Source organism: Oncorhynchus nerka, linkage group LG9b, assembly GCF_034236695.1.
Source record: "Oncorhynchus nerka isolate Pitt River linkage group LG9b, Oner_Uvic_2.0, whole genome shotgun sequence".
NCBI lineage: Eukaryota > Metazoa > Chordata > Actinopteri > Salmoniformes > Salmonidae > Oncorhynchus > Oncorhynchus nerka.
In genome coordinates, this window is record NC_088424.1 from 24,248,649 (window position 1) to 24,275,164 (window position 26,516).

Below are 26,516 nucleotides of genomic sequence, written 5' to 3' on the forward strand. Positions count from 1 at the left end.
TGGAGATACCTAAAAAATAAGTGGGAATATTATGGTCAACCCTCAGAGTTTCAAATGAGACAAATGTGTTATCAAGGTCAGTAAAAAACACCAGGCCATTTCTATGTCAGGACTGGAATGCAGTGTCTATCTGCGAGGCTGGGAAGATATGATTAGATGTTAATGGGGAGAAGCAGCTTGCTTGGTTAAGTGATTTTGGAACTGGGACCAGATTTTAAGGGAGTTCTTGACAATGGGATTGAAAACATGGGTGCTGAGGTTTATGGGCAGTGGGGAGCACAGGAGAGAGACCGGAGAATTTAGAAGGCTTGACTGTTACTCCATGATAGCCCAAGGTGGACCATCCTTGTTTTCAAATGTGGAAAGCAAATAAACACATTTAGAAATATGTTCTGACCCGTAGTAGTTTAATACGTTTTAGGTCTCTCTTGATATACCTTCCTCATTCTTGGATTTGACTTCCAAATGAAGATGGAAATGCAGCTGTTCAGTTGTTTTTACATTGACTTTGCCAGAAAAAAAAAATGATTTGGAATAAGTACAAAAACCTAGGTAGGACAGAGTTAATGCGAACTGCTAATGAAATGGGAAGGGAAATCCTGCTTATTGCGCTCCAGGTGTGTTTTGAATTTTGTTTAGTTTTTTCCTGCAGTTGGGTTAATACAACACAGTTTAATTCAAATGTATATAAATTCTCCTCATTATATGGTTAAATCTATGTAATACAATGTTTATATAAAATCTTGGAGTGATTTTGAGAATAAACAAAAACAATTTATATAGAAGCTGTATTTGTCTCTTCAACCGTGTTATCTTCAACACCATTACCCTACTCTCAACCCTGTTACATGACCATTTTTGTGATAAAATACTGGAACGTTTATGAAATAGGAATTTCTTTGTTGAGCTCAGTCTGAAATATTTAGAGTAATCATGAGAATATTGATTTGAGTTCAAATTCTGAAGTGAAACCATACTTTAATTTTTTTAAATGATGAGGTAGCTGACACACAAAGTGTCCATTTCAGGCTTTAATACAGCAAAAGTGTGAGATTTTATCATACATTTTAATATTTACAATTATTGAATTAGTTTGAGGGACATATGGTAAATGTTGATTTCATTACAAGTATCTTTTATAATAACATTCAGACAACGTCCATATTGTCCATAACTGGGTTGAAGACAAATGGTGTCCATATCAGAATGAATAACAATAGGTCTTTGATGCCTGAGATGGGAAATATGTTTTCTTGGAGGTTAAGTATGTCCTTCATGTTATGGGGTGTTAAAAAAAGAGATTTATTTTGGTAAACAAATTGAAAAATGTAAAAGTCCAAATGGTACCGTTCTGGTGGAATGACCCACACATAGAAACGACGACATCATACAAACACCAACTACACCACACCTGGCCAGACCCACTAGCCCTCACCTCCATCTCCAGCACCTTATTACTTTCCGCCACATGGCAAACTGTCTCTTTGTTGCATACGCACTTTCAATTTTTAGATAGTAAAGCATTTTACCTTTCCATTGCGTGAACATCAGAGGATAGGTTGATTTCCAGTTTTTAAAATATATGTTTTTTAAGATGATTGTTGAGAAAAGTACTGTCCAACCCATCAGGTATCTCACTGCACCCTCATGTGCCATGTCTTGAAATAGGAAGACAGACAAATTAAAAGTACATTTACATTGTAATACTTCTGACAGCAATCTTTCCAGCTAAACCCTCAATTCCTAATGTGATGCGTCTATATTTCTCAAATGTTAACTATTCTTTTATCACAAAATGATTTCCTATTTTTCTTCTTGAAACATGTGTTGAGCATCTTCTCCTGGTTCACCAAAAGCATCTGTAAATTCCGGAATGCCATGAAGGACATTTTGACCAGGAGCCAGTTTGAGGCCTACCTCAGATACAACTGGAGTGACATCTCTCTAAGTAAGTTCCCCTGTTTAGCTTTACCATTCCGGTATTTGACTTGTGGTGTAGCTAATGCTATTAGGGATAGATTTAGAGTTAGGGTTGACAGTTTATCCTCTGTCGCCCATCTAGTAACAAAGGTGTCTTTTCCAATGTTTCTCAGAGTGCATGCCGTTAATGAAAATGAGACCCTAGTCTCAGTAGGACTTCTCTGTCAAAATAAAGGTTTAAAAAAAATGGAAAGCCAGCAGATTGAATCAGTCAGCTTGTGTTCAGAGGATGGAGACTCCTCCCACTTGAAAAGGTGGGTCGACAACCACAAAATGATAGCGGTGGAATTCCAAGTCAACAATCTGTCATTTTACCTGGAGCGAGAGAGTTAACTATTGAATATGGAGAGGATTTTATGGAGAAGGATTGTTTACTAACTTGAATTGAATTGTTCAGTCAACTGAATATGGAAAACGTATTCATATTTTATGAATATTTTGCCTACTTACCATAATTGGATCGTTAAGTGACAGAGGAACTCTTTTTTGTGTTTGTGTCTACTGTGAGGGCGTGTTCGTGTCAGGAACATGGCCGACTCAGGCCCTATAATGGCATCCGTGGGCATGAAGTGGAGAATGACCATGCCCTCCACCAGAAAGCTGAAATGATCTGCAAACTGTTCCTCAAGTCAGAGATCTCTCCCGAACTCAGGGTATGTTTTCTTACTAACTCATACTCTGACTGTACTGTATCCGTATCTGTACTCTGTACTGTATCTGTACTCTCAGTCGCCCTGATTGTCCTCATTGTCTCCTATAGATCAACATAGCAGAGAGTGCCAGGGAGTCCATCCAGCAGACCTTTGCCATGGGCAAGGTGGACCGAGGACTCTTCTATGAAGCCATTATGGCTATCTTCCCTAACCACATCTTGTGTTGGAAAAAGCAAGTGTTAGGGCAACACCTTGTCCCAAGTGTGCCCAGCACCTTCTAAAACGCTCCCACAGGAATGATAAATTATGACTAAGGCCAAACGTTTTTTACCGACCATGTGACCTTTTACCATCTGATGATGGCTGTATTTGCCTTGCAGGTTCTATAGCCAAAAGGAGAAGAAAGGTATAGTTGGAGATAATGCTGAGAAAGAAGCCTCCACAGCTCTTCCTGACTACCTCCATCGATTCAACTCTGACTGGTACCAAAAGGTCCAAACTACCATGACAAGTGAGTCCTGAGGGATGTTATTTCCACACAGTGTTTCATATAAAATGACGAACCCTTATATAGTTAGGCTTATGGAAAGCTAATTATTTAGTGGTGTGTAGAGTTATGTGTGGTAAGTCTGTTTATTTAAGTACACTAAGATTGTCTTCTATCTCTGTCCACAGATGAATACACCATCCTTAGGTTTACAGTGCATTGGGGTCTCAATATGGTCCTTGCTCAAATCCACTCCTCAGAGTAAGTTCTAAGTTCCCAACCAACTGTCATGAAGTAGTGGTGACCCATGCAGTGACCAGTTCAGTTGTTTCTCTGGGTTTTTATTGACTTATGTACTTCCCTGTACTTACTGTTCATCTGTTATCGTTTATGTTAGATTTCCACCACTGGAGGTGTCCAACCAACACAGAAAGTCTGCATGTCTCATTCTCAGGTAAGCATATAAATGCACCTCATAGAGCTTAGTGGTACATATCTATTACAGTACTGCAATAACAGTTAGTAATGGGAGGAATCCATTTTGTTTTATGTTGTTTTAGTCCTTAAACGTCTCTGCCTCGTTCTGACCTAACCCACTCGTTCTCTGGATCTTCGCTCTCAACAATCCAGGAGGAGGACTAGTCTATCTTTTTAACAATATAACTAAAGGCTATATATTTTCTATATGAATAATACGGCAAGATTATTAGAATATTACATGGACGGTTAGGATAAGTCAGCACCAACAGCTACAATACAGATGTGAATTGGGAAAGCCTTTTTAAACATGCCTGCTCATTCACCAGCAGGGGGAACCACTGACCAATACAGAACACTGCTATCAGATCTATTATGGCATTGATTATTTGCCATATAGATTTTTAGCATGCAATATTGTTTTGGTAGTTATTTCTCTAATTCCATTAGTAAGAAAATATATTTACTGTGGTCAAAAGTTTAGTACGGACTGTGTGTTGAAGTGATGTGTGTTGAGGTGTCTCATCCTGTATAATAATCTCGCTATGGAGCTTTGTACTCTTTGTCCCAGGAAGGATAGAGGTTTGTCTGAGGATAAGATCAGTAGAGACAAAGCATTAAGCGAGATTCACTTTCCATACAAGTCTTTCAAGTCTTTCATCCATGACACTGACCCTTCCCTTCCCCCCAACCTCCCAGCTGCACAGACTAAATATTTTCCCCCTCTCAAAACACTCCTCCCCTCTCTTCTCTCACCCATCATCCCCCCCACACACACACACACACAACCTCAACCCTTGTTGTCCCATGTCTGTCATATATCAGTATGTCTGGCGACCCATCTAAACTCAGGATAAGAGTCCACCTGGGGCGGCAGGGTAGCCTAGTGGTTAGCGTGGTGGACTAGTAACCGGAAGGTTACAAGTTCAAACCCCCTGTCGTTCTGCCCCTGTACAGGCAGTTAACCCACTGTTCCTAGGCCATCATTGAAAATAAGAATTAACTGACTTGCCTGCTTAAATAAAGGTAAAATAAAAAATAAAAAGAGTCCACCTTAAAAATGAATGAGGCTAACAATGTCCCTGTCTCCTAGCTTTAAATGTCCCGTGCATTATATCTCTAAGCCAATGACCCAAAGTCTTCCCCTATGACTAGTCACCACTGGAGTTGTAAATCAAAGCTAAAGGGGTCTTTTAGGATGCTGCTTCCCTAATCCGCTTATCACTTTATTTGGATCATCAATAACCAAAGACTGCATACATGAATTAATATGGCATCATTAAATACTGTAAATTGTGCTTGAAAAGGCCATTTGCACCAATATTGCTTGGATTCAATACTCAGTGCCGTGACTCAGATCACAAAGTACATGATTTTCGTTTAAAATTTGTTTTATATTGTTGTTTCAGTGAGGTCCAAAAGTATTGGGACAGTGACACATTTTTTGTTTTGTTTTGGCTCTGTAATCCAGCACATTGGATTTGAAATGATACAATAATCAAGAGGTTAAAGTGCAGGCTGTCAGCTTTAATTTGAGGGCATTTCATCCATATCGGGTGAGGTGAGAAAGTTACAGAGGCATAAATATCATGCCCTATTTTTCTTTCTTTTTTTTCTCCCCAATTCCGTGGTATCCAATTAGTAGTAGTTACTGTCTTGTCTCATCGCTGCAACTCCCGTACGGACACGGGAGAGGCGAAGGTCGAGAGCCATGCATCCTCCGAAACACAACCCAACCAAGCCGCACTGCTTCTTGACACAACGCGCATCCAACCCGGAAGCCAAACGCACCAATGTGTCGGAGGAAACACCGTACACCTGGCGACCTGGTCAATGTGCACTGCACCCGTTCCGCCACAGGAGTCGCTAGTGCGCGATGAGACAAGGATATCCCTACCGGCCAAACCCTCCCTAACGACACTGGGCTGCGTCGCCCAATGAGCCTCCCGGTCGCAGCAAAGCCTGGGCTCGAACCCAGAATCTCTGGTGCACAGCTAGCACTGCGATGCAGTGCCTTAGACCACTGCGCCACCCGGGAGGCCAAACTCCCCTTTTATTGGTAGTGGAGGTTAGCATGTGTGATCTTTGTGCCTCTGTAACTTTCTCACTCATCATCATTCACGATTCATTCAGGATTATCCACAATCATGGTAGCATTAATGTAGCATCCACATTAAGTGTTCAGAAACATACTCTACTGTTATAAAATTGACTTTGACTCCAAAATGACACAATACGTTATTTACCATTAATTTCTGTTGGGCACAAAATAATCTGAAACACAACCAAAACCAACTGCAAATGCAAATGTGGCTGACTGTGAGCCAGGCCTAATCACCCAACATCAGTGCCCAACCTCACTAATGCTCTTGTGGCTGAATGGAAGCTATGTTCTAACATCTAGTGGAACGCCTTCCCAGAAGAGTGGAGGCTGTTATAGCAGCAAAGGGGGGACCAACTACATATTAATGACCATGATTTTGGAATGAGATGTTCGACGAGCAGGTGTCCACATACTTTTGGTCATGTAGTGTACTTGGAACTGAGGGCAAGATTTGATTTTTGAATGGAGACGATGAGATTTAATTCCCATGATGCCTTCTGGAAGGATGAGGCATTCTACCTCTTCTATGTCAATATCAGAGCTGCTGACAGAGAAAGAGGCTCAGTGCTAGGCATCGTGGGTTCTATTTAATCCAGCTATTCTCTTTGTGATAATAACTTTTTTGCTTCATTCTGGACCTTGTCTGTCAGCTTGACATAGCAATATCTTCCAATTCCACTGTTTCATAGTCAGTTTCATTTATTTCAAAACACCATTTCACACCCTGCTGGCTTTAACTAGGTATTATACAGCATTTGGGGAGAGGGCTGTAGATTGAATCGTGACAGAGACAAGGTCTTTTCCGGTGAAAAATAAGTGAATATTGTAAATGGCAGACTGTATAACGTGTTTTTTTTGTCCCTTTTCTCCTCATGACTTTTTATTGTTTACTATTCTTGTCTCTTATATCCTTGCTTTCTTTCATAACTTGATAAAAATTCTGCTTGTTCAAAAGGCATTGCCATTCATTTTGTCTGTCATTATTGTTGGATTTTAGCATAGACTGTACACTTTGGTGATGTATCTCCAAATCAGTAAAAAACAATCAACACAAAGTTTGTTTTTTGAATCTCAAGCTTGTAATATTTCTTTGTAATATAATTGTTTAACCAATGAAGTTAGAATCAGAAGGGATTAAAAATGAAGTACCTTACTGTGATTGTTTTCAATTAAAATGGTCAACAACCAAAAATATATAGCTTCTTAGCAAATAGCACTGTCTACCAGTGGTCTGAGTGGGAAGGGGAAAACTGAAAATGTGCTGTTATTGACAGAGAGGTTTGAAACTCTCTTTCTTATTGGTCAATTAACTAATTTACCACATGGTGATGTCACCAGGCAGGCCCGAAACTCCATCCCACCAAAGCAGGCTGAACTTTCGGGTGGTCTTTTGAAGTAGCTCTTACACTAAAAAGGCATTATCATAATTTTCACAATTTCACAGTATTATTCCAACCTAGTAGGTGGAAATATATATAAAACACAGGGGAATCAAGTTTATGACTGTACTGGGCCTTTAACCAAAGATTTATTTAATGAAGATTTTAAATTCAGCTTTTTAATCTAATCCTCTTCAGTCTGTTATTTTCCCTTTTGAGTTGTCTGATATTAGTCTGTCCTTCAGTAAAAACCCAGCCACTGGCAAAAGTCAAATATTATGCTAACATATTCTGCATCTTCCAGTGCCTCGGTGTATAATGAGACTAATATCCCCTAAGCATTACTGTGATCGGAGAGTTTTGGAAAGGGACTGCTGGAGTTTTGGCTGTTACTTTGGCTGGGGGCACAGCTGTTGTCCTCTTTGACACACAAAAAAAGAAATTGTGATTTGATGGCAACTACTTGTCAACTGAAGGTTGTTGAACTGTGGTGAGAGTCTTTGTGCTGTATTTATGAAACACATCTCAATAATCGTGCATTCAAGTATCTTATTTTAACCTTCAAACTAAACCATACAAGTAGCCTTCAGCCTCATCTCAGTACAATCGGGACTGTAGATTACTGGAACCCTCCTCAGCTTTGTACATTGAACAATTGCCAGGCAAACCCATTCTGACATTAACAGACAGTTATGGGTTTTACTGTCTGTGAAGTATTGATTCATACTTCATATCCTGCCTGTTTACAGTCTGATCATCACCTGGTGCTACCCTCCAGTGCCCTCCGGGGCCCCCTTATGGAGCGGGCTGCCCAGGACCGGGTGTGCCAGGCCAGCCGGTGGTCCTGCCTGTGGGTGGGTGGGTCTGCTGGATCGGGTTCAGTCCCTCCTGCTGCTGCTGACATATCAGCTATGTTTATTAAGAGGATGACAAGTATATCAGGTCCCATAAGCAGGCCCTCATGCGCAGGAATTCCTTTGTTACTTTGCGAGGAGGATGTCATCAATCTTGCTGCCAACGCTCCTCTCCTGAGCTGTTTATGTCAAACTCAGATTCCCTTCCTTTCTGCCTGGCCTCTTCCGCCTCTCCTCCTCTCGCCTTGCAGAGAGAGAGCTTCTCACTCTGACGGAGGGAGCGACAGAGCGGCAGTCACTACGGGTGGATAGTCTAGGTCTAGGAGTAAATGAGAAAATGTGATGAAAAGATATTGACAGGTGGTGCTTTGGTTTGTAAAGTTTCAAGTTGTGTTAATCGTATGTACGGGATACGCATAGTATACATCGTCCAACAAAATGCCTTCTTTCTCGACAATGCAACAACAATAAAAAATAGTAAAAATTAAGAATACGAACATAAAGTAAATGGCAGTAGAATAGAATAAACATTTTTGCATAAGTATAATACAGGAAGGCTCAATTTACAGTACAATATTTACACATATATTAGAGGGGGGGGTGAAAAGTGTATAAATTGAACAGTATAAGAAGAGTCTGGTAGCAGCAGTGATGTATGCTAAGGTATGGAGAATCAGAGCAGGTGGTCAGTCCAGTTCAAGTGTTCATTTGTCTGATGGATTGTAGATAGAAACTGTCTCTGAGCCTGTTGGTATCAGACCTCATGTTCCGATACTGTCTGTCCGACGGTAAGGGAGAGAACAGCTCATGGCTCAGGTGTGTGTGGTCCTTGATGATGCTACATGCCTTGCTCAGGCTTCAGTTTGAGATGATGTCCTGGATGGGTGGAAGCATGGTCCCAGTGATGTACTGGGCTGTCTTCCCGCCCGCTGGAGGGCCTTGTGGCCGTAAACGGAACAATTCCCGTACCAGGCCGTAATGCAACTGATGCTCTCGATGGTGCAGCGGTAGGACTTGGAGAGGACCTGGGGCGGCATACCAAATTTCTTCAGCCGTCTTAGGATATAGAGACGCTGTTGCACCCTCTTGCGGTGTTCTCAGTCCATGTCAAGTCCTTTATGATGTGAAGAGTCCTTAAGTCAACAATCAACTCCTTTTTCTTGCTGACGTTGAGAGAGAGGTTGTTGTTATGACACCACAATGCCAGTTCACTTACCTCCTCCATAGCTGACTTGTCGTTGTTGGTTATCAGGACTACAACCGTGGTGTCATGAGCAAACATGATGATGGAGTTGGTGTCGTGTAAAGCCACACAGTTGTGGGTGAATAGAGAGTACAGCAGAGGACTGAGGACACACCCCTGGGGGGGCCCCGTGTTAAGAGTCAGTGTGGAGCAGGTAGCCAGAGTTGTGACTGAATACATACATTTCTCTCTGCTGTGCATTCTAACACACACACACACACACACACACACACACACACACACACACACACACACACACACACACACACTTGCAAACACACCCTTTCCAGGCAATTGGACACAATTGTGTTGTGTACCGTATGTGCTTCACATTTATTTCAGTATTTTAATTTGATCTTCTTATGTAATGAAATCATATCTTCCCACAAGTTCCCACAACCCATTATCCGTAGCAAGTGAATCCTTAATTCCCCTTAGCATGGCCACGTGTGGTTGCTGTAGATGTATGTACAGTACAATAGCTGTAGTGTCTCCCGTCCTCTACTGTACTCCATGTACTGAGCCTGAGACTCAGTGTGTTTAACAGAGATGGACTGTGATTTATGGCCTCCCCACTCTAGGATTGACTGAGGTCAATGACTTCATACATTTGTTTGACAAGTCTGTTATTTCTTTCTTTAGTGAAAGTTCAAATCAATACTCAGGGCAATAGTACTGCCAAGATATCTTATGATGGCTTTTCATTCTTGAATATTTGAAAGTTAGGCTGAAATGTTAAGGAGAGATGAGAGAAATAAGAGATGGAGAGAAAAGAAGGAGGAGAAAGATAAGGTTGCATTCAAATTGTGTCTGTCTCTCCATTCTTAAAAAACTTTCTCAGAATGTGGATGATGATAACCATATAAATATATGTTATGTATCTATATGGTGATAACCATGTATCTATATGGTGATAACCATGTATCTATATGGTGATAACCATGTATCTATATGGTGATAACCATGTATCTATATGGTGATAAACCAGACAATAATGTTCTGAGGATTACTGATTATCTATGCAATGGAGGAGAGGGAACAGTCCATAGAAATATAATTACTATTCTATTGAATTACTCTTCTATTTCTATGGAACAGCCTCAGAGACTAGATTTCCATTTGATTCTCAAATCAAGGCCAAGCTGTTTCATTCGTCAGTCAACAATAGGCAATAACAGGGGAGGTGTGAGGCTGTGCTGCCTTTGTGTGCAAACTGTGCATACAACGCCAAAAATATCAAGTCAATCTCTTACATTAACATTGCAAATGTGTTTGCCAATGGTTTCCCAGACACTGCATAATTGGCTAGGAGATATTGTTAGTTCAGGTGTTCCACGTAATTGAATTCTGTAATGAAAATCCTGTGAATGTGAAATGGCAAAATCATTTATTGAAAATAATAATTGTGTATCTGAGGTTTCTTAGAAAGGGACTGATCAAACCTCTCTAGATTGGTGGGTTAATTTCTTTTTTTCTATCAATGTGTAATATTAGATGCAATTATAGTTGCCTAATTGTTTGGCTAATGCATTTTACATAATCATGTGGAACACAATAGTTTTTTTTTCAAAAGTCCATAGTGGAATCAGTCCACTTGTGTGAGTCCACTTTAATAGATGGTAGTTCGTATTCCTCATGTGTTCTCATTTTGATTATCACCGTCCTTAGTTGGAGTTAGAGGAGCATAGTTTATCCAACTTTTTGATTAATAGCTTGTCATATTTCAAATGTTAGAGGTGGTTTTCAATTATAATTATGTCCCTGTGTAAGTGATTTGGTTTGCTAGTATTGTCGGGGAAACTTGCATTGTACTTCAAAGATTACAGATTTGTACCATATTTCATTTTCAAATTAACAGACTCATTGAATGACATTATATTGATTACCTAGATTTATTGTTAATTTTCCACAACTACTAATATGTGTTCTGTAAGTGTTCTTGTTTGTGTGTGTGTGAGAACGTACTTCTGTGAGTGTGTCTGTCCCTCTTCATATGCGCATGTGTAAGTAATAAGTTTACTGCATCCAGCTGGACAGAACTGTTGACAGAGCCAGATGATATATCTGATAATAGTTGGGGGGAAAAGCCTTGACTTAGTTTGATTCAGCTGCCCAGTGCTGACCTGCTGCCTCGGCCCAATCAGTCACCTTGTCCTCCCTTTGACTTCTCACCCCCTGATCCTTCTCTCCTGCCCCAGAGGACCAAGAGAAAACAACCAGAGAGCAGTTCGCCTGTCAACTATCTCTAGCCTTCCCTTAATCCCCTCCCAACTGCTAAAAGCTTTTAGTCACTTCCAAACTCCCCTTCTCCTCTCTGCTAGAAATGAGATTGGAAATGGAGGCGATTTGATATCTCAAGGCCCTAGGTCAGTGAACAATCAATGTAGGGGAAAACAAACAAGAAACACCACATGCTGTGAGATAATGCTTTATATACTTTATACTGGAGTTAGGACCTCCTATGCATCATGACTTCTGAATCTGTGCTTTCTAATTCTATGAATGTGTGTATTTGCCTACAGCTCAACTCTTAGGGATAAGCCCTATATGTTATTTTTCCTCTGCATTTATTAGACAGTGTGAGTAGTGCCTAACAACGATCAATGACGGAGATGTTCCAATGAAGTGACAGAGAGACAGAGTGCTATTTGCCATTACTGACATCTTCATCCCATAACTTTCCTTGTTTCTGCACCTTTGTGAATGCTGGCATCTGTGGTGTTTCCAGGTGGATACGCTGCAGTGGACTGGGAATTCACAGTATTCAGACAAGGCCACAGCAGCTTGGGCAGGTGGAGAGCGAGAGAGAGAGAGAGAGAGAGAGAGAGAGAGAGAGAGAGACAAGAGACAAGAGAGAGAGAGAGGGAAAATAATCAAAACCTTTTTGTTTTGGGTATCTCATCATGAATAAATACTGAAAAAGAGACAGCTAGTGAATAAAAGAACAACATGAATCAAAACCAAAAAGGAATTGATTGCGAGCAGAGCCTGCTGCTGGAAAGACTATTGTAGCACTCTATCCACTGAATAACAAAAGCACAAATAGGAAAGTTGGAGAGAAAAATCTATAAAAAGGCCATGTAGATATCAACCTTTCAAACACGTACCCTCGATAAATGCCAAAGTATTTCTGCACTCTCAGCTAGCTTACTCAATTTAATGAATTCTCCACAATTTCGATTACATTTGAATATGATTTATACCAGCAAGTATGACAAACAGGCACACAAACTGGCTTCATATATTGCATACAGTGCTCCTAGTAATAAGAAAATATTTTCCTTTGCTCTCATCTGATACACAATGTACTGTATGCCTCATATATAGTATGTTTAGTTTTATGAAATGTTTTTGCCTTGTCCTGGCTCAAAGGTTCATACAGTACCCCCAGCTCTGTTGAACCTTTTGTAGTAGAGAATAACTTTTGTTCCTAGAACACTCGTAGACTACCAGTTTCAGGGCACGTTTGCTTTCTCTGTGGGGGAGAAACGTCTGGTTCGAGACTACGACACCAGAGATTGTCCTTCTTCACGTAACACATTCATATGGATTAGTATCTATCAATGTCCCCGCTCGCTATTTCTGCTCTAATTAGATAGTTAGACAAATGGGAAATAGATTAATTTGTAGATACACTATAATTATCTTGGACTTTTACGACTTGCGAGATGTAAGTTTCACATCTACTAGTTTTGGTCTAACCTCTAGGTCAGTGCTGACTCAAAGACACACACACACACACACATTGTCTCTCTTTTATCTACATCCTTTCATCTGTGCCATCCTTATACTGCTCTCTGCTCCAGAGATGCTCGCTGTGTCTGACTTCCACACACTCATCCACTGGCTGCTTTGATATAGTCCAATATGATAAGTACTGTATATGAGATGTTTTCCGTGGTGTACGTTTTAATTCCAGGCAATTCAGAAAGAAAACTAAATTCCAATTACAAATGTTCCTCATTGAAAAGCATTGAAAGGACTTCCTCAATGGACTGGAATTTAAATGGAATTGGCCTCAACCCTGGTACATACTCTGTTGAGGCATCAGTTCAGTCAGTACAATGCTACACAATTAGACAATAGAGCAACGCTTCTTAAACCATTCTTGAATGCAGCTTTGTGAATCAAACTCATCAGAAACACATCAGTATCAAGCATTAAATGGTTTTATTGTGCATTATGACATCTGAACATCCTTCATGATGATATGGTTGTCTTGTTGGTAATTGAAGGACAGTAGTTGTGTCCTGAAGAGGGAATAACTTTAGGAGTAGTTTGCCTCCTGCGAATGTCTTCCAGTTATTTTTCGTCAGCACTTGTACAGACAGAGTCGATGTTTGTAAGGGCCAAGAGAGTAAACTCAGGCTAGTTAACAGAGCCTGTTGTGTTGCCAGAGACCCACAGTGTCTGACCCTCTCCTCTTTTGTCCTTACTGGCACTGTGCTCTGTTTTTCTTTATCTCTATGGCAACCACCAGTGCATGTCATTGTGTTGGTGTTTGTCCACTGCTAAGGTGTTGCCTGCGTGTTTGATAGACCACAGCAACACAAAGGCTTTGGGAACCACTCTGCATCTGCATTGCCCATTTTCCACAGTCTGCTAGCATGCCACAGTTCATCATGTACCCAAGCTAAATTACTGCCCTCACAACCTTTAGCAACATATCAAAGGGTCCTTTCACTTAGCAGGCAGCGGGAACACTGACATTTGTGCGGAATAGAAAGGATATAACCTGACAAGTGGTATACTGCAGGCCTATATTTGTGATTGTGGATACATGTCATTGTACTGTTTTTAAAATATAATTTGCAATTGATTGATTGACAGACCCAGAGCAACGTTCCTGTCATGTAGCTCTATGGGTTTTCCGTCTGAAAAAAAATATTATAGCCATTTTCCTGCAATGAAATGTGAATCTAATTCTTGCAGAGAAAAACCATGTATTGTAGTTTAGGGAGACAACGGTGCATGGATTTAACAATCAATAATACAGAAAGCCCGTTAAAATGGCAAGAAATAATATCTGAGCCTAATGTGCCACAAATTCTCATCTAAGACCCGGCGTTCTAACCTCCTTAGCGCAGCCCCTTGAGGAAATGGGGGATATGATTAGGAATTCGTTAGCAGGCTTCTATTTTTATGCTGATGACACACTTTCTCCTCCCGGGCTCCCGATGTTGCTGGCTCTTGACTTTCTCACTGTCTTTCTAAAACTAGATCAGCTCTTTACCACCATGTTGAAACGTGACATGAAGTTCACCGACTCAAGTGCCCAGAGGTGCAGAGTGATACCAGTAGAACTGAGAAAGGAGAAAAAATGAAATAAAAACCCTTTCATCTAGTCTGGTCACGCATGTTGACTTCATTCATGATCTTCTTGATAAAAAGAAAAAAAAGAAACAGCTACAAAGCACATATTGGCAGACTTGATTTAGATTTTATTCTTTACAGTCCTGCGTGCAGCTCGATTAAGCCTATTGATGAAATGACACACAAAGGACAGACAAAACCAATACACAGAGCTAAATGGTTTTGTTGCTATTCAGCCTGTTTATATTGTGTGTGTATCCCATCATGTTTGGAGTAGATTACAGTGTCCACAGCCCCTCCTCCTCTGGCTTGGTCGAGCCCTCTGTGGTTCAGTTATTGTGTACTTTCCAGGCAGGCAAACATAGCCTTTTCACACTATCGTGCCAACCCCAGCCGTACTGTGCTGGCTTGGTTATTTTCCTTTCACAGCACAATTCCTTTCCAGCGTAGTTCCAGCAACTATGGTGGATGCATAAGCGGTGCAATATAGTTTAACTCTGCTTGGTTTGGCTCGGCTTAGTAGTGTGAAAAAGGTAAGGCTAGCCTTGCAGCTCATAGGCCCTGTGTGCTGAGGGAATGGACAGACAGTCACTAGCCAGCCGCAGCATTTGTTTCCCATTGAAAAGGATTACAGATCCTGACGGCCATGATTAATCACCCAGCGGCAGACATCTGAATACGGCCCGGGAAAGGTTCAACTTTTTAATTCATCCCACACGCAATCTATTCAAACCAGCTGTTGGTAGCTCTCCTCTCTCTCTCTCTCTCCCTCTCTCGCTCCCTCTCTTCTTCTCAGTGACCACAGCCTTCCACCGTCTTTCTCTCCTCATCTATGCCTCACATAATTATCTGGGGAAGACTGCTTGTTGCAATTGTGCTGGTTTTGGATGTCATTTGGGGCTTTTTTTCTGTTAGAGATGGATTTCTTTCTTCCTTTGTGAGAGAATAGTTCATTTACTTTTTTGTTGATGCGTTTTGGGATCACTGTTCTCTCGGCAATGAAGGACCTTTATGGAGCTCTGCGCATCACATTGTTTGCTATGTGGGTGAGCACGGTCCTCACTAGGAAAATACAGTTCTTCTCAGTACAAGGTGTAGAAACATCAGAGTCAAATCACTTTTGAAAAACATTTTATTTTGAATCAATAACACATTTATGTAGGGGTCATTATGATATAAATAACTACTGTATATGTTTGGAAGCAAAGCTGTCACCATTTTCATAACCAGCAGCCATATGATCCTTATGAGTCTTATTAAGCGTCAGCAGGTTATATCATGGTACAGGCAGATATCCCAGAAGCCAAATGAACAGGGACAGCTACACTGCTTAATGCAACGTAGCCTAGCAACAGATACCGTGATGGCTGTTGGAAACATACTCTCATATTTATGTTTACATGAGAGAAGGATTTGTCTGTCAGCCTGATGGTTCCTAATGTTCTCTTCTCTCAGGAGCATTCTCTCGGCAGCGAACCCTGGCTGACACCCTTAAGGACAGCCTGTCCCGTCCTCTCTTCCCAAAAGTCATGAGTAGTTCATTCTTTAATACTGTAAGTATGTAAATAATGGTAATGGCATTTGATGTGGAGCAGGGTAGCTTGAAAAGCACTGAAAACAAGATGTGCGTTGAAAATTGTGAGCCTGTGAAACAGTAAGAAATTGAGAACTTACAGTATCAAGAGAAGGCTTATTGGCTGGATCAATAAGTAAGCACTATAAATATAACATGAGGGAGCAAAGAGAGAAAGTCCTTTTACAATCAACCTACTCTTCATACCTGGGAAAAGGTTTTATGGCACAGCAAAGTGCATTTTACAACATCCACTGAATCTGGTGTCATGTCAATATTGGAATTATATAACAATCTAGACACAAGCGTTGGATTTCCTGGATGTCGATCATTCGTTTCTGGATAGTTTTTTTCTGGTCAGGTCACGTGGTCAGAAAAAACTCCTCGTCATTGATCAATAACATCTTGGGCCTGTTTCCCAGTTTTCCGTGGAACGTGCTTTTTACATAGTCTATAGGCTTAATCGTGTGCGGGAAACTGACCCATACAGTAGCCTATATGTACTGTATATATGACTTAACAGATCTCCTGTCTCTCTTTACTGTATGTAGAGGTCCTCTAGGGACACACAAGGCCTACATCAACTCAATTAACTGGGCACAGCCCCAGTATTACCACCATAGATTAGATTTCACTGTGCGTTGTTTACCGGAGAAGAGTGGCCCACAGAATAATATCTTCACAATTTGTGTTAAAGGAAAATTATGATGTTATCTTAGTGCAGAACAATAAAGATAGACCTACTCCTGCGTCTGGGTTAGAGGGGGGTGGGGGGGGGCGACTCGTAGAAATAGAAGTCAACCTTTTGTCGCAGAGTTCATACACCTGGGAAAGTTATGATCTTGTCTCCATGGTTACATTAGTGCTGTTGAACTGGTGGCAACCAGATTGCTTAGCTGATGGACCTTTACATGGACTCTTGTCACTTCCTCTTTGATTTTCAACCAGCATACAGTAAGACTAAATCAACCACTAGTGGTTGACTTATGACAAAGTCAGATGACAAAGTGTCATCTCATCCAGTGAAGGTCGTCTAAAACTGTTAGTCTCTGTCATTACAAACAGAATGCATGAACGCAGCTTTGGCTACGTGCTAATGGTTTCCCCTAAAGATCGATCATTGCTGTGTTGTTAGCCACATGCTAATGTATTTATATTATGAGAGCTCCTCAATGGCATGCTGTTAGCTTCATGCTAATGGCCTTAAAAGAGAGTTAATCACTGCTGTGCTGTTTGCCACATGCTCATCTATTGCTACAGCATCACAGCGATGTGTTCCAGAGGTTAGCAAAACAGTGACTTAACACATGATCACTCTTTATGAGTCTGGGGCCAGGAAGAGAGAGAGGGCCCACAGACGATGCTAAAAAGACGCTAATGACAAGCCATTCAAAGCAATCCAATTATGCAAAAGGGGTCTAAACAATTCCATCATCCCCTAAATTAGATTGTCCTAACGAGATAAAGGCACCAATTAATCCTGGATTAATATCCACAGCTCATTTTCCCGCAGAAAACACTCTAATATGCAAATGAAAAATAGAGAGAGACATACAAGTGCCCTTCTGCAATTTCAGATAGGTTGTTGTGTTTTGGGTTTAATTGAGCTTAGCATAGAAGTCTGTCAAAAAGGAAGAAAGATAACAGGGAATGGGTGTTGGGAAAAGGAATAATTACCAGCACATCTGAATTGAATTCAGTGGGTTCAGTTTGAGGAAAGGGTCACAGGTGTTTGTGAAAAGATCCTTCACATACTAAGGGATTCTGACCAACTCAGGAAAGTGAGAAGAGCATCATTAGAGTCAACAAGTGTGCCTCTGCTTCTGTGTCTGCAGCACTTAGGTTGGAATGTGAACTCAGCAGATTTCAAATGTCCATATATGCCTGGGATTGCTGGCATTACTACTGCTTAAAACATTCAATTTCAATAGATAATAATTGATTAAATAGATACATACAATTTAGACCTGAGCGCTTTGTAGGCCGTGCACTAGTCAGAATTTCCCTGCTTTCTTTAAAAACAAAGCAATTAAGAATTCAGTTCATCATCATCATCATTATCATCTTCACAGTCCTAATTGTTTGCCTGCCAGCTGTCGAGAGTGGTGATAATTGAGTATTCTGACAAATTTTTTACAACAGCTTTTCTCAAAACAACCTTCCATCATGAGTGAGTGCTTGTTTACAGAAAGGCACAATTTAGAAAGCTGTGATTCACATAGTTGGTTTTTAAGACATTCACTCAAATCTTCCATTTCCCTGATAACCTTATCATTTCAGTTTGAGACTAATGTTCGAGGGAGAGAAACAGCCATGAGTGCTGGTCTCACTAAAGGTGAGACATTTAACCCTAATGTGACAGATTACAGGATCCTAGGCTTATCGTAATTTTTTGACAAAAACGTTTTTTTTAACTTTATAAAAGTACAGACTCAGAGCTTAAAAACTGGATATCATACATTCTAATTAGAGAACGTAATGGGAAAGTAATGCTGCTTTGAAAATGTAGAAACTTGTTTACCATCTTTGATTTTAAAAAAGCCTAAGAAGATTTTGGTGCTGTTTATACCCATTCAGCATCGTCCACACTCTTACTCTTAAGCCTTAGCGCCACCCATCTCTTCAGGAATGTACATGTAAACTCATGTGAGTCAGCATGGCATTGTCCTCTAGAAAGCAGGCATTCACAACTTTCTGCCACTGAGCTTTGTCGATAGCACCAGCTAAATTCAGGGTAACAATGTTGTTGATAGCTAAAGCAACACTTTTGCAGTTGTACATACAGTTGAAGTCGTAAGTTAACATACACTTAGGTTGAAGTCATTAAAACTATTTTTTCAACCACTCCACAAATTTCTTGTTTTAACAAACTATAAGTCGGTTAGGACATCTACTTTGTGCATGACACAAGTCATTTTTCCAACATTTGTTTACAGACAGATTATTTCAATTATAATTCACTGTATCACAATTCCAGTGGATCAGAAGTTTACATACACTAAATTGACTGCGCCTTTAAACAGATTGGAAAATTCCAGAAAATGATGTCATGGCTTTAGAAGCTTCTGATAGGCTAATTGACATCATCCTAGTCAATTTGAGGTGTACCTGTGGATGTATTTCAAGGCCTACCTTCATACTCAGTAACTCTTTGCTTGACATCATGGAAAAATCTAAAGAAATCCGTCAAAACTTCAGAAAGATTTTGTGGCCCTCCACAAGTCTGGTTCATCCTTGGGAGCAATTTCCAAAAGCTTGAAGGTACCACGTTCATCTGTACAAACAATAGCACGCAAGTATAAACACCATGGGACCACGCAACCGTCATACCACTCAGGAAGGAGACGCGTTCTTACTCCTAGAGATGAACGTACTATGGTGCGGAAAGTGCAAATCAATCCCAGAACAAGAGCAAAGGACCTTGTGTAGATGCTGGAGGAAACAGTTACAAAAGTATCTATATCCACAGTGAAACGAGTCCTATGTCGACATAACCTGAAAGGCCGCTCAGCAAGGAAGAAGCCACTGCTCCAAAATCGCCATAAAACCCAGACTACGGAGAATGGAGAATAAGATCACCTCCTCCCAGCTGCCCACTGCACTGAGGCTAGGAAACACTGTCACCACCAACAAATCCACTACAATTGAGAATTTCAATAAGCATTTTTCTATGGCTGGCCATGCTTTCCACCTGACTACCCCTACCCCGATCAATAGCCCTGCACCCCCCACAGAAACTCGCCCAAGCCTCCCCATTTCTCCTTCACCCAAATCCAGATAGTTGATGTTCTGAAAGAGCTGCAAAATCTGAACCCTTACAAATCAGCCGGGCTAGACAAACTGAACCCTCTCTTTCTAAAATGATCTGCTGAAATTGTTGCAACCCCTATTACTAGCCTGTTCAACCTCTCTTTCGTATCGTCTGAGGATCCCAAAGATTAGAAAGCTGAAAATCTTTGGAGGGAGTTGAAAGTCTGTGTTGCCCAGCAAAAGCCCCAAAACATCACTGCTCTAGAGGAGATCTGCATGGAGGAATGGGCCAAAATACCAGCAACAGTGTGTGAAAACCTTGTGAAGACTTACAGAAAACGTTTGACCACGGTCATTGCCAACAAAGGGTATATAACAAAGTATAGAGATACACTTTTGTTGTTGACTAAATACTTATTTCAAACCATAATTTGCAAATAAATTCATAAAAAATCCTACAATGTGATTTTCTGGATTCTTTTTCAAATTTTGTCTGTCATAGTTGAAGTGTACCTATGATGAAAATTACAGGCCTCTCTCATCTTTTTAAGTGGGAGAACTTGCACAATTGGTTGCTGACTAAATACTTTTTTGCCCCACTGTACCTAGGTGTCTGGTTAGACTGTAAACTCTCCTTCCAGACTCACATTAAGCATCACCAATCCAAAATTAAATCTAGAATCGGCTTCACAACAAAGCATCCTTCACTCATGCTGCCAAACATACCCTTGTAAAACTGACCATCCTACCGATCCTCGACTTCGGCGATGTCATTTACAAAATAGCTTCCAACACTCTACTCAACAAATTGGATTCAGTCTATCACAGTGCCATCCGTTTTGTCAACAAAGCCACTTATACTACCCACCACTGCGACCTGTACACTCTCGTTGCCTGGCCCTCGCTTCATACTCGTCGCCAAACCCACTGGCTCCAGGTCATCTACAAGTCTCTGCTAGGTAAAGATCCACCTTATCTCAGCTCACTGGTCACCATAGCAGCAGCCAACCGTAGCACGCGCTCCAGCAGGTACATCTCACTGGTCACCCTCAAAGCCAATTCTACCTTTGACCGCCTTTCCTTCCAGTTCTCTGCTGCCAATGACTGGAATTAACTGCAAAAATCACTGAAGCTGGAGACTCATATCTCCCTCTCTAGCTTTATGCACCAGCTGTCAGAGCAGCTCACAGATCACTGCACCTGTACAGAGCCCAACTGTAAATAGCCCATCCAACTACATCATCCCCATACTGTATTTATTTATTTATCTTGCTCCTTTGCACCCCAGTATCTCTACTTGCACATTCATCTTCTGCACATCTATCATTCCCGTGTTTAATTGCTGTTTTGTAATTACTTCGCCACCATGGCCTATTTATTATCTTACCTCCCTTATCCTACCTCATTTGCACACACTGTATATATACTTTTTTAACTGTATTATAGACTGTATGTTTGTTTATTCCATGTGTAACTCTGTGTTGTTGTATGTGTCGAACTGCTTTGTGTCACGCCCTGACCGTAGAGAGATGTTTTATTTCTCTATTTGGTTAGGTCAAGGTGTGATGTGGGGTGGGCATTCTATGTTTTGTTTTCTATGTTTCTTTATTTCTAGGTTTTGACCGGGTATGGTCCTCATTCAGGGACAGCTGTCTAGCGTTGTCTCTGATTGGGAATCATACTTAGGTAGCCCTTTTTCCCTCCTTTCAGTGTGGGTAGTTGACTTTTGTTAGTGGCACTATAGCCCTGTGAGCTTCACGTTTGTTTCTTTGTTTTGTTGTTTTGTTGTTTTGTTGGCGACATGACACTTTGCTTGGCCAGGTCGCAGTTGTAAATGAGAACTTCGTCTCAACTAGCCTACCTGGTTAAATAAAGGTGAAATAAAATACTGTAAATACGGTTTGCAACTGCACATGGGGACAAAGATCGTATTTTTTGGAGAAATGTCCTCTGTTCTGATGAAAGAAAAATAGAACTGTTTGGCCATAATGACCATCGTTATGTTTGGAAGAAAAAGGGGGATGCTTGCAAGCCGAAGAACACCATCCCAACTGTGATGCACGGGGGTGCTTTGCTGCAGGACTGGTGCACTTCACAAAATATAATCAAATTATGTGGATATATTGAAGCAACATCTCAAGAAATCAGTCAGGAAGTTAAAGCTTGGTCGCAAATGGGTCTCCCAAGTGGACAATGACCCCAAGCATACTTCCAAGGTATTGGCAAAATGGTTTAAGGAAAACAAAGTCAAGGTATGGGAGTGGCCATCACAAAGCCCTGACCTCAATTCCATAGAAACGTTGTGGGCAGAACTGAAGAAGCATGTGTGAGCAAGGAGGCCTACAAACCTGATCCAGTTACACCAGCTCTGTCAGGAGGAATGGGCCAAAATTCACCCAACTTATTGTGGGAAGCTTGTGGAAGGCTACCTGACACGTTTGACCCAAGTTAAACAATTTAAAGACAATGCTACCAAATACTAATTGAGTGTATTGAAACTTCTGACCCACTGGGATTGTGATGAAAGAAATAAAATCTGAAATAAATAATTCTCTCTGTCATGCCCTGGCCATAGAGAGGTTTTTATTCTCTATTTTGGTTAGGCCAGGGTGTGACTAGGGTGGGCATTCTATGTTCATTTTCTATGTTTTTGATTTCTGCGTTTGCCCGGGTGTGGTTCTCAATCAGAGGCAGCTGTCTATCGTTGTCTCTGATTGAGAACCATACGTAGGTAGCCTTTTACCAGCTGTGTGGTGTGGGTAGTTGTTTTCTGTTTAGTGTGTTTTGCACCTGACGGAGTTGTTTCGGTTGTTCTCTTTCCTGTTTTGTATTTAGTGTTCAGTTCTATTTAATAAATATGAACACGTACCATGCTGCACCTTGGTCCTCAACTTCTTCCACCAACGATCATTACATAACTACCCACCACAACCGGACCAAGCAGCGTGGTAACCAGGAGTAGAGGGTTCTGGACTCCTGGACTTGGGAGGAGATACTGGAAGGCAAGGGACCCTGGGCACAGGCTGGGGAATATCGCCGCCCCAAAGAAGAGCTGGAGGCAGCGAAAGCTGAGCGGCAGCGATATGAGGTAAGGCGACGCAACAGGCACGAGAGGCAGCCCCAAAACATATTTTTTTTGGGGGGGGGGTGGCACACCGGGAGATTGGCGGAGTCAGGCGATAGACCTGAGCCAACTCCCCGTGCTTATCGGAGGAAGCGCAGTACTGGCCAGGCACCGTGTTATGCGGTTAAGCGCACGGTGTCGCCAGTACGCTCTCATAGCCCGGTGTGCTATAGGCCAGCCCCCCGCAAGTGCCATGCGAGAGTGGGCATACAGCCAGGGCGTATTGTGCCGGCCCAGCGTATTTGGTCTCAGATACCCAGGGTATCCTGCGCCGGCTCTGCATGCTGTGTCTCTGGGGTGCTGGGAGGGTGCAGTGCTTCCTATGCCTGTGCTCTGCTCGTGCCGGGCGAATGTAGAGGGGTCCCTTGCCTTCCAGTATCTCCTCCCAAGTCCAGGAGTCCAGAAACCATTGAGCATAAGGGAGAGGTGCGAGTGGTATGCACCAGATCTCCAGTGCTCACCCACAGCCCGGTTCAACCTGTGTCAGCACTCTGGAGGGTCCGGGCTAAAGTGGTCATCCAGCCTGGAGGAGTGGTGCCAAGGCTGCGCACCAGAGCTCCAGTGCTCCCCCACAGCCCTGTCCATCCGGTGCCTCCTCCACGCACCAGGCCTCCTATAGGTCTCCCCAGCCTGGTGGGTCCTGTGGCAGCCCCACGCACCAGGCTGTCTCTCCGTCTCCTCCCTCCAGGTTCTCCCGTCTATCCGGAGCTGCCAGAGCCGCCCGTCTGTCCGGAGCTGCCAGAGCCCCCCGTCTGTCCGGAGCAGCCAAAGCCGCCCGTCTGTCAGGAGCTGCCGGAGCCACCCGTCATTCAGGAGCTGCCGGAGCCGCCCGTCAGTCAGGAGCTGCCGGAGCCGCCCGTCAGTCAGGAGCTGCCGGAGCCGCCCGTCAGTCAGGAGCTGCCGGAGCTGCCCGTCTATTTGGGGCCCGCTGCAAGGGTCCCCAGTCCGAGGTCGGTGACGAGGGTCGCCACTCCTAAGGCGCCACTTAAGCGGGCCAAGACTATGGTGGAGTTAGGTCCACGTCCCGCGCCAGAGCCGCCACCGCGGACAGATGCCCACCCAGACCCCCCGCTATGGGTTTAGGTTTTGCGGCCGGAGTCCGCACCTTTGAGGGGGGTACTGTCACGTCCTGACCTTAGTTCCTTTTTTATGTCTCTATTTTAGTTTGGTCAGGGTGTGAGTATTCTATGGTTTTGTTCTATGTTTTGTATTTCTGCTTTTGGCCTGGTATGGTTCCCAATCAGAGGCAGCTGTCAATCGTTGTCTCTGATCGAGAACCATACTTAGGTAGCCTGTGTTCCCACTATGATTTGTGGGTAGTTGTTTTCTGTGTCTGTGTTTTCCATACAGAACTGTTTCGGTTTTAATTTATTTCTCTTGTTTTTTTTGTATTCTGTGTTGAGTTTAATAAATACATTATGGACACTTAACACACTGAGCATTGGTCTGATATTTCATGCTCCTCGTCAGAGGAAGAAGAAAATCGTTACACTCTCTACTATTATTCTGACATTTCACATTCTTAAAATAAAGTGCTGATCCTAACTGACCTAAGACAGGGAACTCTTACAAGGACTAAATGTCTGGAATTGTGAAAAACTGAGTTTAAATGTATTTGGTCAAGGTGTATGTAAACTTCTGACTTCAACTGTAGCTATATCGTTTCAAAAATTAGCTAAAGTTGATCTGTTGTGAGCTCCAAAAGATTGGGACATTGACCGTTTTGGCTCTATACACCAGCATTTGAAAGGGTACTATGAAGTTAAAGTGCAGACTGTCAGCACTTTAACCTCAAGGTGTTTTAATCCATATCGGGAGAAGCTTTTAGAAATTACAGCACTTTTTGTACATAGTCCCCTCATTTTAGGGGACAAAATGTATTGGATGAAAATACCCTCAAATTAAAGTTGAAAGTCTTGCACTTTAAGCCTTACAGTCACTATCATTTCAAATCCAAAGTGCTGGAGTACAGAGCCATAACAAACAACAAAAATGGATTTTTGTCCCAATACTTTTAGAGCTCACTGTATATACTGACTGACCATGAAAGCACCCATTCTGTTCTAGGCAGAAGCCTGTAACATGACAGACCAATCAGGACTCATCTCTCGGCATATCCAGCCCCTCATTATCTCAGCCAATCATGTCTAGCCTAGATGGATCATGTCTTTCTTTTCAGATCACATGCAAATGTATAATTAAGGCACATGAAAGTTCACGTGAAAGCCTAGTTTGGAAATGGAACAATATTTTTTTTTGACTTTGCACTCTGAAGAATGGTGATTTTACGTTTTTACATGCCTATACTGATTGAATCTTTCTCTTTTCATTGGCCTTGTCTCTGTCGGGAGAAGGGAAAACATGATTGTTTTGTTTGACATCATAACTGGCTGTACATACACTGATGATGTTTCATAAATTGACAACAAAGCGATCTAAACACAGCTGATCTTAGCCCTGCTGTTCCTGTTATTGTGTCCGCTTTGACTTATCTCGGAACCCAGAACTAAATCTTGTGCCAGACTAGTTTGAGTGAGAAAGTGAGTGAGGAAGTTACAGATGCACAAAGATCATGCCTCTAAAACATGCAAAAATTTCACCATAACCACAGGGGAGGTTAGCATTTTGGGGGGGCGGGTATGATATTTATGCCTCTGTAACTTTCTCACTCATCATCATTCACGATTCATTCATGATTATCCATAATCATGGTAGCATCCAAATTAATGTAGAAGTGTCCAGAAACATATTATATTCTTATTTACAATCAAAGTGACTCCAAAATGACACAGTACATAATCTACCATTCATTTCTGTTGGGCACAAAATAATCCGAAGCACAACCAAAACAAAGTGCAAATACATCCAACAAGTTTGTAGCGTCACAAGCTTGATGTAATCATTGAGTTCCAGGAATATGGGACCAAATACTAAACTTTTGACTACATTTAAAATATTATAAGTACATTTGTCCCAATACTTATGACACCTTCAAATTGGGGGACTAGATACATAAAGTGCATTATTTTCTAAACTGTAAAACACACTCAAATAAAAAGTGACATTTGATGTTAAATCCAAAATGCTGCACTTTAGAGCCAAATGAAAAGTATTAGCTTCACTGTCCAAATAAATATGTAGGGGAGGGAGTGTATATATTATTTCACATAGGGTTTGTATACACTATGTAGATTGCTTACAGGGTCAGTAGTATTCTCTCTTCATGTTTTTAAGTCTGTGATGCCTCCTCACTCACTTTGAGCCTCTGGAATGAGAGAGAAAAGACTAAACCAATGAACTGTGACACGGAGAAAAGATCATCAGAGATCAGAGCCTTTCTTTCTTCCCACCTCTCACTCCCCTCATATCTCCCCTGCTCTCCCTCTCATCCTTTCCATGTCTTCCTCTTTCTCTCTCTGTGCTGTGCAGTAGTTATTTTTCATCTCTGTGAGGCGAGGCAGTAAATACCATGCTCCTCAGACCATGGACCCGATATGACCCTGCAACCTCTGTGTCTTCAACGTCTCTCCCAAGGTCCCTGGTTCCAATGCCCTCCTGATGCACCGATACTATGGCTGA

General features: G+C 41.8%; 1 pseudogene; it reads left to right on the forward strand.

Moving 5' to 3' along the window:
* Positions 1–26,516, forward strand: part of LOC115113964 (regulator of G-protein signaling protein-like) — a 40,859-nt pseudogene extending 14,343 nt beyond the window's left edge.